Source organism: Schistocerca nitens, chromosome 1 (assembly GCF_023898315.1).
Source record: "Schistocerca nitens isolate TAMUIC-IGC-003100 chromosome 1, iqSchNite1.1, whole genome shotgun sequence".
NCBI lineage: Eukaryota > Metazoa > Arthropoda > Insecta > Orthoptera > Acrididae > Schistocerca > Schistocerca nitens.
Genome location: NC_064614.1, coordinates 270227535 through 270250091, shown reverse-complemented (window position 1 = coordinate 270250091; position 22557 = coordinate 270227535). Strand labels below are relative to the sequence as shown.

Sequence of the window (22557 nt, the reverse complement as noted above, 5' to 3'; positions counted from 1 at the left end):
CAATTCCATAACCGAGATGCCATACAATCCGCTAAGGAAGTTTACTACACTTCGGTGCATTCAAAACCTTGAGAAAGAAGCCATTTCTTGGAGAGTTGGAGGAAGAGTCGCTATGTGTGAGGCCAGGACGTGAATCGCGATTTTTTAAAAGTTTCCGCACCGTGTTTCGAGTCGTCTGCGTTGTACGAGCGACAGTGTGTGTGAGTGCATTACCGTGAATCAGGACAATTCCACGTCGCAGATTTCCACATTGTAGATTCTGGGTGGCACATCCCTGTCTCAAGAGTGCTTGAATACACATCCTAGGCCAATGGCCTTGCCGCAGTGGTAACACCGGTTCGCGTCAGATAACCGAAGTTAAGCGCTGTCGGTCTGGGCTAGCACTTGGATGGGTGACCATCCACTGTGCCGGCCGTGGTGGCCAAGCGGTTAAAGGCGCTACAGTCTGGAACCGCGCGACCGCTACGGTTCGAATCCTGCCTCGGGCATGGATGTGTGTGATGTCCTTAGGTTAGTTAGGTTCAAAATGGTTCAAATGGCTCTGAGCACTATGGGACTCAACTGCTGAGGTCATTAGTCCCCTAGAACTTAGAACTAGTTAAACCTAACTAACCTAAGGACATCACAAACATCCATGCCCGAGCCAGGATTCGAACCTGCGACCGTAGCGGTCTTGCGGTTCCAGACTGCAGCGCCTTTAACCGCACAGCCACTTCGACCGGCCGGTTAGTTAGGTTTAAGTAGTTCTAAGTTCTAGGGGACTGATGACCTTAGAAGTTAAGTCCCATAGTGCTCAGAGCCATTTGAACCATTTATTTGACCATCCACTGTGCCGAGCGCTGTTGGCATGTGGGGTGCACTCAGCCCGTGTGAGGCAAACTGAGGAGCTACTTGATTGAGAAATAGCGGCTCCGGTCTCGGAAACTGACATACGGCCGGGAGAGCCGTGTGTTGACCACATGCCCCTCCATATCCGCATCCAGTGACGCCTGTGGTCTGAGGATGACACGGCGGCCGGTCGGTGCCGTTGGGCCTTCATGGCCTGTTCGGGAGGAGTTTAGTTTTTAGTTTTGAATACATATCCTAAATTTTATTCCTGTTCTGGCATCATGAAATTCGTCAAGGGTTTTGGTTTGTAATCGGAGTCGACTTGATTGTTGCAATAGGGTTTATTTGAACTTAGCCGAGTACAGTTATTTGGAATGACACCAAACCATGTGTTACTCTTCGTATGCCACGCTGACATAAAGAAACAAGGGTATTTTTGCGGTAGGAGTTTTTGTTTAAGTCGTCACACAAAGAAAAGCAACAACAGTGTGAGGAATCCTGGCTCCTCGCACAAGTAGAGTACGCAATGATCTGTCGATATCAACTCTCCAGAGCCATCTGATTATTACAGTGAGTCATATTGTGTTGATAATTTACCCATAATTTTGACTAGCGTGTCGTATAATCGAGTGATTTTAATGACTCGCTAATTAGCTAGGTGTCAATCCAGAATACGTTAACAACAATTTCGTGCTAGCAGCTTTAATCGCTACTTGCTTGAGACCAGATAATGATGGTCAGCGATGTATTACAGTAATATTTGAGTCAACCAGTCTATCGTAATTATTAATACTGATTTAATCGCGGCGCATTAGGTTCAAGTCTTTGGCTGGCTACAAAGGATACATTGTGTAGTATATGATGAATCGGTCGTATGTTTCTCCACTCCTTTGTCGAGTCTTTCCAATGGTGGTCCGAATCCAGATCGCTGTGTTTCGAGGGCAGTGTCGAATAGAGCAGTGATAGATGACATGTTGATGGAGAGAGAACAAGTTCTCGATGCGTCAGCATAAGCTGTGCAACGTTCGTGATGGACACAGTTTGAATCACGCCCATCTGTCTGACAACGTTTCGGTATATTTCCCTTGTCCAGAAGCGCAGTGAATTGTATGAGTCGTGCGGCCTCGGCAGGCGCGAGGCCATTGATTTTAAAACAGGTGCGATATACCGCACTGTGTCCTTGCCTCACAAAATAACGCCGTGTGTCGCACGTAGTGGAACAGAGGCTGCCTTCAGCCGATTGTCCAAAACGTAAACGGTAAACACTACTGACAGGTACCTAATACCTCTCGCTTCTCTTATACAGTTTCTTATGGCATAGTCAGGCTAGTCAGTGATTTTATCGGAGCAGGGATTCATCCAGATTCGTAAACCAAACGGAAATTGCCGGAGGAAGAGAGCGACGGCACCAAAATGAGCGCGACTAGCCCTCCTAAACAGACTAAAACGTGCGCACATCGGTCTCCGTTTATCGCCATTTTGAAGACTTGTTTACTGCCTCACCTACATGAAGCGCGTCGCATGTAGCGCGAGAATTACTCACCAAGCCTCCTTTAATAAAACAGCTGCCCGCTAAGGAAGTTGTGAGATTGCTGAGCGCAACGACGTCGTAAGACGATTCTGAGAGAATTGCCAGTGGAAAATATTGTGTTTTATGCTTTCCATTCGTTCCTTCAATCTGTCCCACGCAGTTGTTGGGCCTATTTCTCCCACGTTTCTCAGTCACGAACTGTTGTTCTGCAGAGGGTATTTCAGCTAAAACAAAACACAAAGAAAGAAAAGATGTTGCATGCCATAGTCCAAGTCTTAACCAGCTGCAGTTAATATCTTTATTTCGTGCCACGTTAATAATGGTAAGAATGAATGTGGAAAGATGTAGTATACTGAAGAAATGATGTGCGTTTGAAATTATCTAAAGCTCGAGGTACTGTAATAGTCCAGTAGGCGGTTCAGCTGAAGAGGAATGGACATTTCAAAAAAGGACAGTCGCGAAAGTTGGACGCGGAAGTACAATGAAGATAACTACGAAGAAAATCTGCGCAACAGAGGAAAGACTTCAGTTTATCGAAGAATGAAAAAGACAGGCATACAGAAGTATAAATCACTCGGCAATGAAACCAGTAGGAAGTGCAGGGAAGCTAAAGCGAAATGGCTGCAGGAAAAATGTAAAAAAATTAGAAAAGAAATGAAGGTCAGAAAGAAAGATTTGTAATATGGAAAAGTCAAAACAACCTACAGTGCAGCTAAAAGTCAACATAATGGAAGAGGAATTCCACTGTTAAACATAGAGGAGAGGCGGACAGGTGGAAAGAGTAAACTGAAGACCTCTTACGATGTAAGGAGTTGTCTTATAACGTGGCAGAAGAAGAAGAATTCCGAGTCTATATGGAGGAGACAGGGGGTCCAGGTTTAGAGAGCTGTGGAAAAGCTGAGATCAAATAAGGCAGAACGGATAGATAACTTTTCTTCGGAATTTCTAAAGTCATTGGGGGTAGTGGCAGCCAAATGACTATTGAAGTTAGTGTATAGAATCTATAAGATCGGAGACATGCCATTAGGCTTTCAGGCTCATATAATACACACAGTCTCGAAGATAGTGAGTACAGGTAAGTGCGAGAATTATCCCACAGTTGGCTTAACAGCTCATCCATCGTAGTTACTGATTAGAATAGTACACGGAGAATGTAAAGGAAAATTTAGGATATGTTAGATGACGATGTGTGCGACATTCACTTGATAAGGGAGGCCAGACTTAAGAAAAATAAAGACACGTTCAAAGGTTTCATCAACATAGGACAAGTGTTCAACAATGTAAAATGTTGCAAGATACTAGAAATTCTAAGAAAAATTGGATTAAGGTATGGGGAAAGACAGGTAATATAAAATATGGACAAGAAGCAAGGGCGAACTACACTGCTCAAAAGAATTAGGAAAACATGAATTAGCGCGCCTGTCTTACTCCATTGAGCAATAAGGTGAGGACTGGGTATATTACCAAATTATACATTATCTTCCACAAATTAAGTACATCTTCGATAGCTTACATACGTGGAGGAGTTGGAAAATACGTTTGCCCTGTCGACTGTGGTCAGAGTTGTGAGTGAAAGAAAAAAAAAAGAGAATGAGACATTAAAGATGAGACATATCTTTACTTTTCTACATAATTTCCAAGTACAGGGTGTTTCAAAAATGACCGGTATATTTGAAACGGCAATAAAAACTAAACGAGCAGCGATAGAAATACACCGTTTGTTGCAATATGCTTGGGACAACAGTACATTTTCAGGCAGACAAACTTTCGAAATTACAGTAGTTACAATTTTCAACAACAGATGGCGCTGCGGTCTGGGAAACTCTATAGTACGATATTTTCCACATATCCACCATGCGTAGCAATAATATGGCGTAGTCTCTGAATGAAATTACCCGAAACCTTTGACAACGTGTCTGGCGGAATGGCTTCACATGCAGATGAGATGTACTGCTTCAGCTGTTCAATTGTTTCTGGATTCTGGCGGTACACCTGGTCTTTCACGTGTCCCCACAGAAAGAAGTCACAGGGGTTCATGTCTGGCGAATAGGGAGGCCAATCCACGCCGCCTCCTGTATGTTTCGGATAGCCCAAAGCAATCACACGATCATCGAAATATTCATTCAGGAAATTAAAGACGTCGGCCGTGCGATGTGGCCGGGCACCATCTTGCATAAACCACGAGGTGTTCGCAGTGTCGTCTAAGGCAGTTTGTACCGCCACAAATTCACGAAGAATGTCCAGATAGCGTGATGCAGTAATCGTTTCGGATCTGAAAAATGGGCCAATGATTCCTTTGGAAGACATGGCGGCCCAGACCAGTACTTTTTGAGGATGCAGGGACGATGGGACTGCAACATGGGGCTTTTCGGTTCCCCATATGCGCCAGTTCTGTTTATTGACGAAGCCGTCCAGATAAAAATAAGCTTCGTCAGTAAACCAAATGCTGCCCACATGCATATCGCCGTCATCAATCCTGTGCACTATATCGTTAGCGAATGTCTCTCGTGCAGCAATGGTAGCGGCGCTGAGGGGTTGCCGCGTTTGAATTTTGTATGGATAGAGGTGTAAACTCTGGCGCATGAGACGATACGTGGACGTTGGCGTCATTTGGACCGCAGCTGCAACACGGCGAACGGAAACCCGAGGCCGCTGTTGGATCACCTGCTGCACTAGCTGCGCGTTGCCCTCTGTGGTTGCCGAACGCGGTCGCCCTACCTTTCCAGCACGTTCATCCGTCACGTTCCCAGTCCGTTGAAATTTTTCAAACAGATCCTTTATTGTATCGCTTTTCGGTCCTTTGGTTACATTAAACTTCCGTTGAAAACTTCGTCTTGTTGCAACAACACTGTGTTCTAGGCGGTGGAATTCCAACACCAGAAAAATCCTCTGTTCTAAGGAATAAACCATGTTGTCTACAGCACACTTGCACGTTGTGAACAGCACACGCTTACAGAAGAAAGACGACGTACAGAATGGCGCATCCACAGACTGCGTTGTCTTCTATATCTTTCACATCACTTGCAGCGCCATCTGTTGTTGAAAATTGTAACTACTGTAATTTCAAAAGTTTGTCCGCCTGAAAACGTACTGTTGTCCCAAGCATATTGCAACAAACGGTGTATTTTTATCGCTGCTCGTTTAGTTTTTATTGCCGTTTCAAATATACCGGTCATTTTTGAAACACCCTGTACATAGAGACATTTGTCATACCGCTGCATAAACTTCAAAAAGCCTTCCAGCCTCATGTCCGATTCCAAGTTCTGCCGCTACTCCATCGATGGTGATACGCCGGTTCGCTTTAATCATGTCATCTACCTTCCTGGTATTTGCATCTGTAGTGGCCGTGCGCGTCCGTCCAGGTCTCGGTATGTCCTGCACTTGCTGACGTCCATCACTGGACTGCTGGCGCCATCTCCGCACCATTTGCCTCGACATCACACCTGACCCATACACCGGTTATGAATTTCTGTGCCTGATACTGCACGTGCCAATTCATGGTGCATAACAGCTCTCACTTGCGCCTTTGACCACGACTCCAAAACGCACCTTCTCTCCAGAGCTCCGGGAAAAGACTGAACGGCTGGCCTCCGCTCTGCGCAGGCACTGCGACAGCGCCATCTGCTGGATCGCGGTCGACCTCCACCCAATGGTGTATCGGTGTCTTGCACGTGCGTGTTCACCTGCCGTGTCGTCTTTCGCCCATATCACACAACTCTACCCACACTCGACAGAAAAAACTTATTTTCAAACTCCCCCTCGTAAAAGGAAGTGAAAGGTCCGACAAGTGCCGAAAACAGATTAGAAACAATCATTCATCCTGATATTCTGGGTGCTCTTCATTGGACTTCGAGAGATTCGGTTACCTGTATACCCTCCACGAGCATGTATCACTGCCTGACACGTACGTGGCCTGCTCCGTATAAGTCTACAGAGGTCGTCTTGTGGTATCCGTTCCCATTCTTCAGCGAGAGCACATGAGAGTTCTTGGAGAGTCTGTGGTGGAACAGGACGACCACGAACACGTCTATCAAGTATCCATGCACGATGGGGTTTAGGTCGGGACTCACCGCCGGCTGTTCCATTACTTGAATGTCCAGGTTTCGCAAGACATCCCCGCTGACGCCTGCCACATGGGCCCTGGCATTAGAAATAATTCAGCCCTGGCATTAGAAGGAATTCAGGGCCATCACTGTATGCAACAGCTACCACAGTGTCCAAGAGGATCCGTTAGACGTACTGCCTGGAGGTAAGGCGACCGTGGACAACGGCATATAGCTGTCAACACTGAAGCCTCCCCACAACACCATACAACTTCGGAAATTTGTCGATTTCCTGAACTATATTTTGCAGGTGTTGGTCACCACGTGTCTGCGCACACCAACGCAGCCATCACCTTGGGTCAGAGGATATCTGGACTAATCTGTGAATAACATGTTACGCTAGTGACGTAGTTTCCAGTAGACATGGAAACGGTAGAACTGAAGACGAGCTGCAGGATGTTGCCTTCTCAAGCGGGGTACTGGAACAGGACGCTTGGGTCATAAGGTCCTTTCTCGTAACCTGTTTATTACACTCTGATCGGACACAGCGGCTCCAGTGGCCGTACTGACGTCGTCTTGCAGTGCTGTGTTGGCTCCGCATGACACCACATCGGAGGTATGGCCAGATACCGGTCCTCACGTTGGGCTGTACTGCGTCGGCGACCTTGTCCAGCTCGCCTTGTGTACTGATCTGTCTGCCTGTAACGTATCCACAACCTATGAATGACGCAAGGAAAGGGACTGGCATCTGCAGCAACACGCCCGAAAGTCCATCCTTTACGGATCAAACAGATCGCCCTTGCAACTTGCACTACATTAAGATGTCGCATTGTATGTGCTTTGTTGCATGCAACGTCCACAAATGACGCCGGCCGGAGTGCCCGTGCGGTTCTGGGCGCTACAGTCTGGAGCCGAGCGACCGCTGCGGTCGCAGGTTCGGATCCTGCCTCGGGCATGGATGTGTGTGATGTCCTTAGGTTAGTTAGGTTTAATTAGTTCTAAGTTCTAGACGACTGATGACCTCAGAAGTTAAGTCGCATAGTGCTCAGAGCCATTTGAACCATTTGAACCACAAATGACATCTGCCCTAGAAAAGATTGGGACACCGGTACGCACTACCTTCTGAGGGTTCTCCTAACACTGTAATGTATAACGCAGCCAACAGATGGTGATTGAATTTAATTGTTGCCGACATTGAAAGCGAAGATCTCGAGCCATGCAATAATACCACATATACTGCCTGTTTCGAAATAGATTTGACATACCGGACGTTGATACATGTGGTCCAGTAATTTTTTTGAACGGTGTATGAGATTTGAAAAACTAGAATGAAGTGCTCGGATTAAAAAGGGTGTAAGACAATGATGCAGTCTTCCGCCCCTACTGTTCAGTCTATACTTCTAAGAAGAAATGACGGAAATAAAAGAAAGGTTCAAGCGAGGTATTAAAATTTAGAGTGAAAGGATATGAATGATAAGATTCGCTGAGGTCATTGTTATCCTCAGTACATGTAACGAAAAACTGTTGAACCTATTGAATGAAATAAACAGTCTGCTGAGCACAGAATATCGATTGGGGGAAGACCGAAGAATTGCGAAAGTATCTGGAAGCAACAGTAATTAATGAACAACATAACATCAAAATTGGGGACCACGACGTAGACGAACTGAAGAAATTCTTCTAACTAGTAAGCAAAACGTAACACATGACAGACGAAGCAACGAGGACATAACAAGCAGACAGGCAAAGAAGACATTCCTTGCTAAAATAGGTTTGCTAGTACACTACTGGCCATTAAAATTGCTACACCAAGAAGAAATGCAGATGATAAACGGGTATTCATTGGACAAATATATTATGCTAGAACTGACATGTGATTACATTTTCACGCAATTTCGGTGCATAGATCCTGAGAAATCAGTACCTAGAACAACCACCTCTGGCCGTAATAACGTCATTGATACGCATGGGCATTGAGTCAAACAGAGCTTGCATGGCGTGTACAGGTACAGCTCCCCATGCACCTTCAACACGATACCACGGTTCGTCAAGAGTAGTGACTGGTGTATTGTGACGAGCCAGTTGCTCGGTCACCATTGACCAGACGTTTTCAATTGGTGAGAGATCTGGAGAATGCGCTGGCCAGGGCAGCAGTCGAACATTTTCTGTATCCAGAACGGACCGTACAGGACCTGCAACATGCGGTCGTGCATTATCCTGCTGAAATGTATGGTTTCGCACGGATCGAATGAAGGGTAGAGCCACGGGTCGTAACACATCTGAAATGTGCGAAAAAAGAGGTGACCTAGACGTGTAACCAATGGCACCCCATTGCCAGTATGGCGATGACGAATACACGCTTCTAGTGTGCGTTCACCGCGATGTCGCGAAACACCGATGCGACCATCATGATGCTGTAAACAACCTGGATTCATCCGAAAAAATGACGTTTTGCCATTCGTGCACCCAGCTTCGTCTTTGAGTACACCATCGCAGGCGCTCCTGTCTGTGATGCAGCGTCAAGGGTAACCGCAGCCATGGTCTCCGAACTGATAGTCCATGCTGCTGCAAACGTAGTCGAACTGTTCGTGCAGATGGTTGTTGTCTTGCAAACGTCCCCATCTGTTGACTCAGGGATCGAGACGTGGCTGCACGATCCGTTACAGCCATGCGGATAAGATGCCTGTCATCTCGACTGCTAGTGATACGAGGCCGTTGGGATCCAGCACGCGTTCCGCATTACCCTCCTGAACCCACCGACTCCATATTCTGCTAACAGTCATTGGATCTCGACCAACGCGAGCTGGAATGTCGCGATACGATAAACCGCAATCGCGATAGGCTACAATCCGACTTTGATAAAAGTCGGAAACGTGATGGTACGCATTTCTCCTCCTTACACGAGGCGTCACAGCAACGTGTCACCAGGCAACGCCGGTCAACTGCTGTTTGTGTATGAGAAATCGGTTGGAAAAGTTCCTCATGTCAGCACTTTGTAGGTGTCGCCACCGGCGCCAACCTTGTGTGAATGCTCTAAAAAGCTAATCATTTGCATATCACAGCATTTCTTCCTGTCGGTTAAATTTCGCGTCTGTAGCACGTCATCTTCGTGGTGTTGCAATTTTAATGGCCAGTAGTGTATTTAACATTAGCGTTAATTTGAGGAAGAAATTTTTGAGAATTTGCGTTTGGAGCACAGTATTACACGGAAGTGAATCATGCACTGTCGGGGAAGGTAAGAACAAGAGAAAAAGCGCTTGAGGTAAGGTAAGGAATGAGGATGGTCTCCGCAGAATCGGCGCGTAAAGGAACATGTGGAAAACACTTAAAAGAAGAAATGTCAGGGTAACAGGACATGTGTTAAGAGATCAAGGAATAACTCCCATGATACTAGAGGGTGCTGTAGAGAGTAAAAACTGAAGAGTAAGCGAGAGATTGGAATAGATTCAAACAAAGAGATCAAGGAATAACTCCCATGGTACTAGAGGGAGCTGTAGAGGATAAAAACTGAAGAGTAAGCGAGAGATTGGAATAGATCAAACAAATAATCGAGAACGTTACAAGAGCTGTTCTGAGATGAAGACGTTGGTCCACATCAACTGGACGTCCACTGAGTGAGGACTGGTGGCCTTTCCAGACGAATCAAGTTTTACGTTCAAGAAGGAGCGTTATGTGGTCAGGGGAATATTTCGTGACATTCCCTGGGTGATCTCGTTATTGTAGAAGGCACAGTGGATCAACACAAGTATGCATCTATCCTTTGGAACCATGTCACTCCTACATGCAGTTTGCTTTTCCTTGGCACGGTGACATCTACCAGCAGGACAATGCAACGTGTCAGACAGCTCGCAGTATATTTGCGTGGATCAGAGAGCACGAGGATGAGTTTACCATACTCGCCTGGCCATGAAACTCTCCGGATTTAAACCTTATCGAGAATCCGTGGGACCATCTCGATCGGGCTGTTGGCGCCATGGATCCTCAGCCGAGAAACCCAGTGCAGCTGCGCATTTCTCTGGAACCAGTATGACTCCACATCCCTGTCGGTACCTTCCAGAACCTCACTGACTCTCTTCGTACACGTCGTGCAGCGATCCGCGCAGCAAAAGGTGGTTATTCAGGCTTTTGACAGGTAGTCACACTGATGTAACTGGATAATAGTCTCAGCAGCACTTTAAGTGGGTCGCTGGATCAGTTGTTAACTGCCAGACTATACGTATGGGTAAAAGGTCTCTTAGCACTTAGTTCGTCTCCGCTAATGTGAAATTTATCGTGTTGCACCGTGTTTCAGAGTCTTACTTTAAACTTTAGTTGTCTCTGTAACTAGGTGTATCAGTCACTTCAAAATAGAAGGAAGACAAAGGAACATCACCGCCACTAGAACCTTGCCTATGAAAGCACTGTGATGTTCAAACCAAGCTGCAAATTGAGAACAGCTTTACTTTTTAGTTATATCTTCGGGCCGATGTGCTATTACGAAGGTTTGTGCGAATTACTGCCCATACATTGTAAACGTGATGCTTGCGGCCCGTACAAGTTCGTTATCACCGTATACTGGATCTTACAGACATCAATAAGCTGCGCCAGAAGAAGAAGATAATGAAGGGAAAATAATAAGAGGAAATAACTAGCGTAATTCGAATATACACTAAAGCGCCAAAGAAACTGGTATAGGCATGCGTATTCCAATACACAGATAAGTAATCGGGACTGTGGACTGTGCGACTGCTCCCGGCGGAGGTTCGAGTCCTTCCTCGGGCATGGGTGTGTGTGTTTGTCCTTGGGATAATTTAGGTTAAGTACTGTGTAAGCTTACGGTCTGATGACCTTAGCAGTTAAGTCCCATAAGATTTCACACGCATTTGAACATCTGCAGTTGTTAGATCGGTTACTGCTGCTGCAATGACAGGTTATCAAGATTTAAGTGAGTTTCAGCGTGGTGTTATTGTCGGCGCACGAGGAAAGGAACACAGCATGTCCGAGGTAGCGATGAAGTGGGGATTCTCCCGTACGTGTACCGTGTACCGTGTACTGTGAATATGAGGAAACCGGTAAAATACCAAATCTCCGACATCGCCGCGGTCGAAAAAATATCCTGAAAGAACGGGATCAACGACGACTGAAGAGTATCGTTCAGCGTGACAGAAGTGCAATCATTCAGCAAATTGCTGCAGATTTCAATGTTGGGCGATTAAAAAGTGTCAGCGTGAGAACCATTCAACGAAACATCATCGATACGGGCTTTCGGAGCCAAAGGCCCACTCGTGTATCCTCGATGACTGCACGACACAAAGCTTTAGCCTTGCCTGGGCCCGTAAACACCGACATTGGACTGTTGATCACTGGAAATATGTTCCCGGTCGGGTGAAACTCTTTTCATGTTGCATCGGGCTGATGGACGTGTACGGGTATGAAGACAACCTCATGAATCCATGGACTCTGCATGTCAGCACGGCACTGTTCAAGCTAGTGGAGGCTCTGTAACGGTGTGGGACTTGTGCAGTCGGAGTGATATGTAACTTCTGGTACTTTTAGATACGACTCTCACAGGTGACTCGTACGTAAGCATCCTTTCTGATCGCCTGCATCCATTCATGTCGTTTGTGCATTCCGACGGACGTGGACAATTCCAGCAGGACAATGCGACACCCCACACGACCAGAATTGCTATAGTGTGGCTCCAGGAACACTCTTCTTAGTTTAAACACTTCCCTGGCCACCAAACTCCCGAGACATGAACATTATTGAGCATATCTGGGATGCATTGCAACCTGCTGTTCAGAATATATCTGCACCCTCTCATACTCTTACGGATTTATGGACAGCCCTGCAGGATTCGTGGTGTCATTTCCCTCCAGCACTACTTTAAACATTACTCGAGTCCATGCCACGTCATGTTGCGCCACTTCTGCGTGCTCGTGGGGGCCCTACACGATATTAGGCATGTGTATCAGTTTCCTTGGCACTTTAGTGTAGTTCATGGAGGCTCTTGCCATGTGTGAACGGACATTGTACTGTTGAAAAATAACACCAGGATACTGTCACATGAGAGGTAACACGTGAGGACTGGCTCCCTATATCATGACGCCAGAAGCAAAACATTGGAAGAATGGGTCTTTTTCCCAGGTCGCCACCATACTCGCCGATGATGGCCATTCAGGGTAGTACAGTTCCGCCATTCATCGCTGAAAAACAGTGTGAAGCGTATTCATCGACAGTCCATGCTTGCCCATTACGGCAGCCGTTTGTGTAACAGTTTTAACGGCAGCCTACGCCAGGTACGATAATTCCCTAGCCCCGCTGCTGCTAGTCTCCGAGCAATGGTGCGGGATGACGCAGAATGTTGAGGATGTCCATTACTTGTTCCTGGACGACAGGCGCTTCGTGCACAACACGGCGATCCTCCTTTGTCGTGGTTGATAACCCCTTACACAGGATAGGAAGCTAAGGAAGAGTGAGACCGCAACCCAGAGTAGTAATGTCATTCGTCGTGTGTTTACATTTATTCAAGTAACAACAAATAATACACATATCAAAAAAGTTTTGCACTACCTAGGTTCCGAGAGTTCCTTTACAGAAAACTGGAATAGAGATCAACGTAAACATCATTTCCGCCCTTCTTATTGCTCATGAAAACCACACATTGCATGTAGTACCACCATACAGCGAGACCTTCAGAGGTGGTGGCCCAGATTACTGTACACACCGGTACTTATAACACCCAGCAGCGCGTCCTTTTTGGATTGATGCGTGCATGTAGGCGTCGTGGCATACTATCCGCAAGTTCATCAAGGCACTGTTGGTCCAAATTGTCCCACTCCTCAACGGCGATTCGACGTAGATCCCTCAAAGTTGTTGGTGGCTCACATCGTCCATAAACAGCCTTTTTCAATCTATTCGAGGCATGTTCGATGGGGTTCATGTCTGGAGAACATGCTGGCCACTCTAGTCGAGTGATGTCGTTATCCTGAAGGAAGTCATTCACAAGGTGTGCACGATGGGGGCGCGAATTGTCGTCCGTGAAGACGAATGCCTCACCAATATGCTGCCGATATGGTTGCACTATCGGTCGGAGGATGGCATTCACGTATCGTACAGCCGTTACGGCGCCTTCCATGAGCACCAGCGGCGTACGTCGGCCCCTCATAATGCCACCCCAAAACAGCGGGGAACCTCCACCTTGCTACACTTGCTGGACAGTGTGTCTAAGACGTTCAGCCTGATCGGGTTGCCTCCAAACACGTCTCCGACGATTGTCTGGTTGAAGAAATATACGACACTCATCGCTGAAGAGAACGTGATGCCAATCCTGAGCGGTCCATTGGGCATGTTGTTGGACCCATCTGAACCGCGCTGCACGGTGTCGTGGTTGCAAAGATGGACCTCGCCATGGACGTCGGGAGTGAAGTTGCTCATCATGCAGCCTATGCGCACGACGTCCTGTGGCTGCACGAAAAGCATTATTGAACATGGTGGCGTTGCTGTCAGGGTTCCTCCGAACCATAATCAATAGTTAGCGGCCATTCACTGCAGTAGTAGCCCTTTGGCGGCCTGAGCGAGGCATGTGATCGACGGTTCCTGTCTCTCTGTATCTCTTCCGTGTCCAAACAACATCGCTTTGTTTCGTTCCGAGGCGCCTGGACACTTCCCTTGTTGAGAGCCCTTCCTGGCACAACGTAACAATGCTGACGTGATCGAACCGAGGTATTGACCATCTAGGCATGGTTGAACTACAGACAACATGAGCCGTGCATTCCTTCCTGGTGGAATGACTGGAAATGATCGGCTGTCAGACCCCCTCCGTCTAATAGGCGCTGCTCATGCACGGTTGTTTACATCTTTGGGCGGGTTTAGTGACATCTCTGAACAGTCAAAGGGACTGTGTCTGTGATACAATATCCACAGCCAACGTCTATCTTCCCGAGTTCTGGGAACCGGGGTGATGCAAAAAATTTTTTCATGTGTTTATTAAACACAGTAATATCAGTGTCTCTCTTAACAAACAACAACCGAAGGGCAAATATGTCAACAATGTATATCAGAGATATACACACAATAAAAAACAGTAGCTTTTCACATTAAGAAAATGTTAAAAATGAGGCCTCGGGGCCTATTGCCACATTCAGTCTGCATCCGAACAAGCTATGTTGCTAATTGCAGAAACAATCAGTAATTTCATAAAAGGCAACAAGTTATGGTTCAAATGGCTCTGAGCACTATGGGACTCAACATCTTAGGTCATAAGTCCCCTAGAACTTAGAACTACTTAAACCTAACTAACCTAAGGACATCACACACATCCATGCCCGAGGCAGGATTCGAACCTGCGACCGTAGCAGTCCCGCGGTTCCGGACTGCAGCGCCAGAACCGCTAGACCACCGCGGCCGGCGGCAACAAGTTATTTCGTAGTAGCATTAACAGTCCCTTATACCATGAAAAGAAGCGAATGTACTGTTAAAGCAGAATATCCCCCTCCCCTTTTTTATAATTTTTTAAAAATAGATAACACTAAGGTGCCTTCGGAGGATTCAGGGTGAAAGCAGTACATTGGTAGCTTAGGCTACAGCCGGTTGAAAGAAATGCCTTCAAATAAACTATGAATCCTTAATGGTTGAGAGAAAGCTGGTACAGTACAGTTACTTAAATCTAGAACTCCAATAAGATGTTATGAGGGAAAGGGTATAATTTTGATTAAGAATACAGGGCGTAAAATACACAAGATAACTTAAGTTGCTCTTTCCAATAGATTGCTTAAATTACTGTGCTTAAGTCAATCCCCCGCTACGACACAAGTTAACAGACAACAAGGAGGCGCATAACATCAACAGGTCCCCGAGCCCTTGATACGTAGAGAAGTCGGCGGCAAGCTGAGGCAAGTTAGTGCTGTTAACAAAAGACACTAGATAAGTGAGGGCCAAAGAAACGGTTTAACAGTTATAAGTGAAGCCCTTACAAGAACGTACGAAAGAGTAATAACTTATCTTTAACTCTCGCAACAAAGATCTCTGTCCAAGAAAAGAGAACTGAGAATTAAAGGCAGCCGCAAGTTTTAGTCAATTGTCTAGTCACAATTATAATCAAAGGCCCAGCGACAAATGCAGCCACCAAGCCGTTTGTTGACGTATATTACAATAAGGCAAGAAGAAACGAGCTTACCTCTACACAACTGGAATTAAACAGAATCTCACGCCCATTAGCTGCTTACGCAACACTTTAAGCAAGGAAATTTATAACACAATTTGCGTATATATAAGACATATAAGGTTTAAATCCACTCCCCCACAAAAAAATAAATAAAAAGGCAACCGATAAAATAACTGGCAGCAGAAAATACAACTAGTAAATTTCATTGACTGTTGACTCAGGTGTTCATAAGACCGACTAAAAATTTTAGTTCAGTCAGAATTTCACGTAGCTATCCATGAGAAAACTCTGACCCAGTTACATCACCAAACTTTTTAAAGAATACTAAAGGACTAAACTTCAGTTAACAACACTCTTATTAAAAAAAGAGTGGCCACCAACATTTAAATAAAACAGGGCAGCCCTCAAAGTGATTACCAATACAATAGAAAGGTAAATAACACTAGTTCAATAACTGCCTTCTGCCACTGTAACTGAGTTCAATAACTGCCTTCTGCCACTGTAACTGGTCTCACGCTACCAAATCACACATGCAATAAATAATGCAGAAAGTCATCCTTAGAGAGGCACTGAAAGTTACAAAAACACAATTAATAAAAAAAATTCGAATAAATAAAAAATGGAGTTCAGTCAGTAATCAATCACATTACATTCAACCCTGCAGGAATCAACCAAGATTAGGCAAAGTCAGAACTCTCGTAGTACGACCACTGTGCATGAAAGGTAGGAAAGGTGAAGGCAAGTTGAATATTCTCAAGGCAGCATTAAATATCCAGTCGCACATAGCACTGAATCGGAATCACAAACTAACGGACGTCAAGACGAATCGAATTCACACAACAGGATGCCGTCTCTCCAAAAATTGCAGCAGGCGAGAAACACTAAGGCCGTGACCAAAACAACCACCCGAGAAATATGGCGGCGCTGGTAGTCCGGGCAGCTGAGCCTCCTGGTCCCGCGTGCCCAGCTGTTCGGTTGCCCTCGTACCGGCTCCCTCTGCGTTCCGCTGCATCCTCGATGCACCACCAGAGATGTTGCTACACGAGCAGAATCGATACACGGAGGGAAGTGTGGCGCCACAGATGCGTACGACTACGGAAGTTAGGGAAGAATCGATAAGGAGCCCTCGCCACTGCTCAGTGGGCAGACTTGGTCAACCAGAATCTTGACGGTCAATATGCCTGCCTTCACGTTCCCATGCTGTCCAACATTGGACCGCAGTTACAAATCTGGGTACTGAAGGATTCGACCACCCAACCATATGGAGACTCACAATGAGGCCACTTTCAAACTCTCAGGTGGTCACAACGCTATCTCACACAAGTACGTGGCATCTACGTGTCCTTCAGAGTGTGACCCTAGTCATGCCTGGTAAAAACACTAAACACGAACAAAACCAATGCACTGTGGTGGCCGATCCACTCGACCCAGAGAATGGTAAATCTAATGATTTTACATACCCACCGACGGTATATACGTGTAGCAAAATTACAATGAATGACATCCGACCATGTCTTCTGGGCGCCTCACTTTTTTGGCCAGGCAGTGTAATTTATTGGTTTCGATTAAACCTCACCAAGTCCATCTGTTTTATCGAGCTCCACCACCACCAGGTAGCTAATAACTCCATGTTCCGCACCATGAGGTCTGTTACTACCGAATATGACCACACGCTCAAATGGTTCAAATGGCTCTGAGCACTATGCGACGTAACTCCTGGGGTCATCAGTCGCATAGAACTTACAAGGGAACCTCCCCATCGCACCCCCCTCAGATTTAGTTATAAGTTGGCACAGTGGATAGGCCTTGAAAAACTGAACACAGATCAATCGAAAAAACAGGAAGAAGTTTTATCGAACTATGAAAAAAAAAGCAAAATATACAAATTGAGTAGCCGATGTGTAACATAAGCCACATCAAGGACCATATTATCCGACGAGCACCGTGGTCTCGTGGTTAGCGTGAGCAACTGTGGTACGAGAGGACCTCGGTTCAAGTCTTCCCTCGAGTAAATATTTTAACTTTTTTTATTTTCTAGCAATTGACGTGTGTCAGTTATCAAAGTTCAGGCACTCATACAATCAACTTCGCTCTCGAAAATTCCAGGACATGTTCAGATTTGCTTGGACATATGCAGGATTTGACGGTCTACACACGGAAAAAATTGGAAAACGTTAAAAACATATGTTTTGACAAAGAACAGGGAAAACTGTGTGTCTGTGAAACTGTTGCATTCATTTGTTGCAGTTTATGTGACAAACTCTTATGTTTTCATCACTTTTTTGGGAGTTATTATCACATCCACAAGAAAACCTAAATCGGGCAAGGTAGAAGAACCTTTTTACCCATTCGCTAAGTGTACAAGTTAGGTGGGTCGACAACATATTCCTGTCATGTGACGCACATGCCGTCACCAGTGTCGTATAGAATATATGAGACGTGTTTTCCTGTGGAGGAATCGGTTGACCTATGACCTTGCGATCAAATGTTTTCGGTTCCCATTGGAGAGGAACGTACTTTCGTCTACTAATCGCACGGTTTTGCGGTGCGGTCGCAAAACACAGACACTAAACTTATTACAGTGAACAGAGACGTCAATGAACGAACTGACAGATCATAACTTTGCGAAAATAAATAAAGTAAAATTTTCACCCGAGGGAAGACTTGAACTAAGGACCTCTCGATCCGCAGTTGTTCACGCTAACCAAGGGACCACGGAGCTCCTGAACTCTTATTCTCCTTGATGTCGCATATCTTGCGCATGGACTACTCAGTTTGTATATTTTGCTTATTTTTTTCATAGTTCCACACAACTTCTTCCTGTTTTCTCGATTGATCTGTGTTCAGTTTTTCAGGGCCTGTCCACTGTGCCAACTTATAACTAAATCTGAGGGGGGTGCGATGGGGAGGTTCCATTGTTAGAACTAATTAAACCTAAGTAACCTAAGGACATCACACACATCCATGCCCGAGGCAGGATTCGAACCTGCGACCGTAGCGGTCGCTCGGTTCCAGACTGTAGCGCCTAGAACCGCACGGCCACTCCGGCCGGCACCACACGCTCACTAAACTACGACACTCGCTGAGGAAAACTGGGTAATGACTGAACAGAACTCCACGAACGCTCGGGGAACCCGCTTTCAGAATCTCTCTGCTTTCCGTACAAAAATAAAAATTAAAAATAAAAATTTCGGTTAATTACGAAGGATCACTTACTGCTGAATTCAGAAACACACCACTAAAACACCACTCTGCTCCACTCTGTTAAACGAGTTTTATACCTACACGGGATGCCAGCCGACTCATCGATTTTGGTTGCTCTAAACCACTGCAGGAAATTATTCAGCACCACCGAGTTCCCATTGACGCCTGGTATGTAATTTTTCTTGTTTTGTGGTAGTCCATCTCCTCATTTCCCCTCTCTGTCCATCTAATCTTTCATCCCTTCTCTCTCCATCTCCTCCTCCTCTCTGTCTATCGCCTCCTCTTCCCTTTCTCTGTCAATTTCCTCCTCTCCCTCTCTCAGTTCACTCCCTCCTCCCCCCTCTCTCTGCCTATCTCATCCTCACCCTGTCTCTGTCCATTTCTCCCTCTTTCCTTTCTCTGTCTATATCCTCTTTCCTTTCTCTGTCCATTTCCCCTCCCCCCTCTCTATGTCCATCTCCTCCTCCTCCTTATCTGTCCCCTTCTCCTCCTTCCCCCTCATGTCTGTGCACCTTCTCTCTCCACGTTATCACACACACACGCCAATAGGACGCTGGTGGCCTGTCCCCCACAGTATTTCTTTTCAGATCGTAACTAATACGTGTGCCAAATTTGGTTGAAATCTTTCCAGTCTTTTAGGATCAGCTATTTAAGCGTGGCTTCTCCCGCGTATGCACATGTCAAATATGTTTCATACGTTAAAATATTTCACGAGTATTTGTCCATCCATATATTTCACCCAGAGAATTTCGCCCTGCAGTTTCGTTTTCACGCAGCGTAATGTTTATGATATCGCATTTCCTGGACCATGTGCTGAACAATTACATAACTGTGCCGGTACATCCAGTGTTATATGTGGCTCCTGTCTGCGAAATGCTTTGTGAATAGATTAAAACAGAGGCAGTTATAAAGAAGTAACACCTTAAAACTTGATGCATTATGCGGCAGTTTTTCACGCATGTCATTGTTTACGACAGCATGTCTCCTGAACTGTGTGTCGTACAGTGATACATGTTCCTGGTACATTCAGCGGCATGTATGGATACTGTTTGCGAAACGTGTTGCAAATAGAATTACTAGCAACAAATTAATAAATTTAAACGTCTTGGTTGGTGCGGCAGTTTGTCACGCATCTCAGTGTTAATGACGTCACATCTCCCGATCTGCGTGTCGTACAGTGATAAGATTTTTGCCCTACATTCAGAAGTATATGTGAATGCCACATGAAAAAGTGTGTCGCGAATGTAGTTAGTAGTAAAGAAGTAATAAATTAAAACGTCATGCTTCATGCAGCAGTTTTACTACATGGATAACAAAATTGTGGTAAGCGACAAACATCTTTCCTTTCATAATTTTGCTGGGGTTGTCAGCGAGAAAAAGTTTCGTAAAGGTTTGAAATTATTTGTAAGGTTTGTTTCAAGTCACTAAGTGCTCTCGTTCTCAAATACTGGGCGACTAAGGTATGTTTATTCGCCCGTCGGAGGCTACGTGGCTTTTTTACCCCCACGCCCACCCCTTTGGTGTGTAAGTGGTTCTTACCGCCACAGCGATGATTTCCGAACAGTAAGTGATACGTGTACCGAGTTTGGTTGAAATCGGTACAGTGGTTTAGGAGGAGATGTGGAACATACATACATATATACGTACGTCCGTTTTTCTAATTGTACAAGGATTTAGTTAACCCACTTCGCCGGCCGCTGTGACCGAGCGGTTCTAGGCGCTACAGTCTGGAATCGCGTGACCGCTACGGTCGCAGGTTCGAATCCTGCCTCGGGCATGGATGTGTGTGATGTCCTTAGGTTAGTTAGGTTTAAGTAGTTCTAAGTTCTAGGGGACTGGTGACCTCAGAAGTTAAGTCCCCTAGTGCTCAGAGCCATTTGAACCATTTTTTAACCCACCTCTTGCTCCGGCCAGTAGCAGTCCTCAGGAGAATGGTGCTCACTACTGCCAGGCTTGAAGTTTCCAAAGGGCGTTGGAAAAAAAATCTGCCGTAAATGGAAAGTCACAGTCTTCTAACCCATGGTAGTATTTCTTGACCACAATCTATTTAGAAAGAGATTCATGTACTAGTTCACACAACTAAAGAAGTCTGAAATTTTGACGAGAAGAAACATTCTTGGCACTGAGTTCTTAGAGGACTAAACGTTACCCACGTAACGCAGCAGGTTCTGCCCCTTCTCTCGCCTTACCTAACACCAGACATGTTGATCACCGAACCGGTATGGGCTGAGGTCTGCCGGGAACTAGTTCATCGTGGCTGTGTTCAGTCTATGCTAACGGCCTGTGGAAGCTCCCAACGAAATCCAATACGTCTCTGGTTATAAGTGCCTTAATGCTTTTGAGTGTAGGTTTTGATGAATCTGTAAAAAGCATCACATAGACTCCTAACAGGGTCCATCCCGAAAAATGATAAAGTACCTGGGAGGCTGGAAGTTCTGTTTTTCATACCATGACAATAGTAGGAAGCGGCGTAATGATTTGGTAATAGTGCATGGCGTGTGATACGTCATGTACAAAATTATGATGAAGTTTGTTAAAGCTTGTCAGAGAGAACGGTTTTTGAAATGTTCGTTGTTTTGTTGAAGCAGTTGCGTAATCCCTCACACTTTGTACCCTGCAACGGGGAAGTTCTTTCATCAGATCTCGAAACCGAAAGGTCGGATTTAACATTTCCGTGAGAAACTGTTTTATAGATGTTAGTCGTATCACTCACGTTGTGCCACGCAACAGTGAAGACAATTGTGTGTTACTGTAGCTCTTGAAACGGAAGATTGTATGGCGGAGAAGGTACTTTGTGTCCTCTGTCACTTCCACATTGTCCTGTTCCAGTCGCGAGTGATTCGCGGGAAGTTTCCATCTGAGTTCGAATCTCTCTAATTTTATCTTCTTGGTCTTTTAATGCTTCGTGGACGTTTGTAATATTACAAGCACATTGCTAAGTTAGTTGATCGAAATTGGGTAAGATCGGAGATGGTTATGTCAAGGAAATCATTGGATGGCAGAGTGGAGGTCTGTTGTGTTTTCTGATGAAAGTTGGTTCTGCCTCGGTGGCAGTTATAACCGTGTGTTAAAAGGAGGCCAGTTGAGGGCCTGCGACCAACCTATCTTCGTGCCAGACACGCTGGACCTACACCTAGAGCTATGGTCTGGGGTACGATTTCGTATGAGCACTCTCGTGGTTATCCCACGCATCCTGACTTCAAAACTGTTCGGCCTTGCAAATCACTAGGTCTGTCTTCAGTAGAACATATGGAACATCATCGGACCCCCCCCCCCCTCCCCCTGCGGGTCCGCGGGTAAGAATAGGCCCGCGGTATTCCTGCCTGTCCTAAGAGGCGACTAAAAGGAGTCTCAAAAGTTTCGACCTTATGTGATGGTCCCCTCTCGGGTTTGACCTCCATCTTTCTAAATTCTTCCGAAGAGCGAGCCTATTGGGGAAGGGCGCCTTACATGGTGCACTGTATCCGTCGTGCGTTGAGACCTTTAGCCGGCTTTCTCGTCGTTGCAATGCTGTCCCGCTCGTTTTCCATCTCTTGGGCGAGGATACGTCCCTGGGTGCTATTACCACGCTGCACCGTGCAGTGTTGCTTTTTGCTGCGACGACGACCTTGGACATTTTTGCATATAAGATCCAGCACGGTAGCCATTCCGTTGTGGTGGGGCCGCCGTGTACCCTGTGGGTTGTAGCCCCCTGACAACACAGGGATCACTTTACTGATGCCTGCGCCGTTAACTCCCCATGTATGCCAAGGAGTAGATGCCCATCTCCCTGGGGCATCAGGACTCCTGGCAATGGCCATCCTGCC

The 22557-nt window shown here is 45.9% G+C and overlaps 1 long non-coding RNA gene across 1 annotated transcript in view; it reads left to right on the top strand.

The window, feature by feature from the left end:
* The window catches only part of LOC126235461 (uncharacterized), a 230261-nt gene that overhangs the window by 30569 nt on the left and 177135 nt on the right, over window positions 1-22557 (top strand). The window lies entirely within an intron of this gene.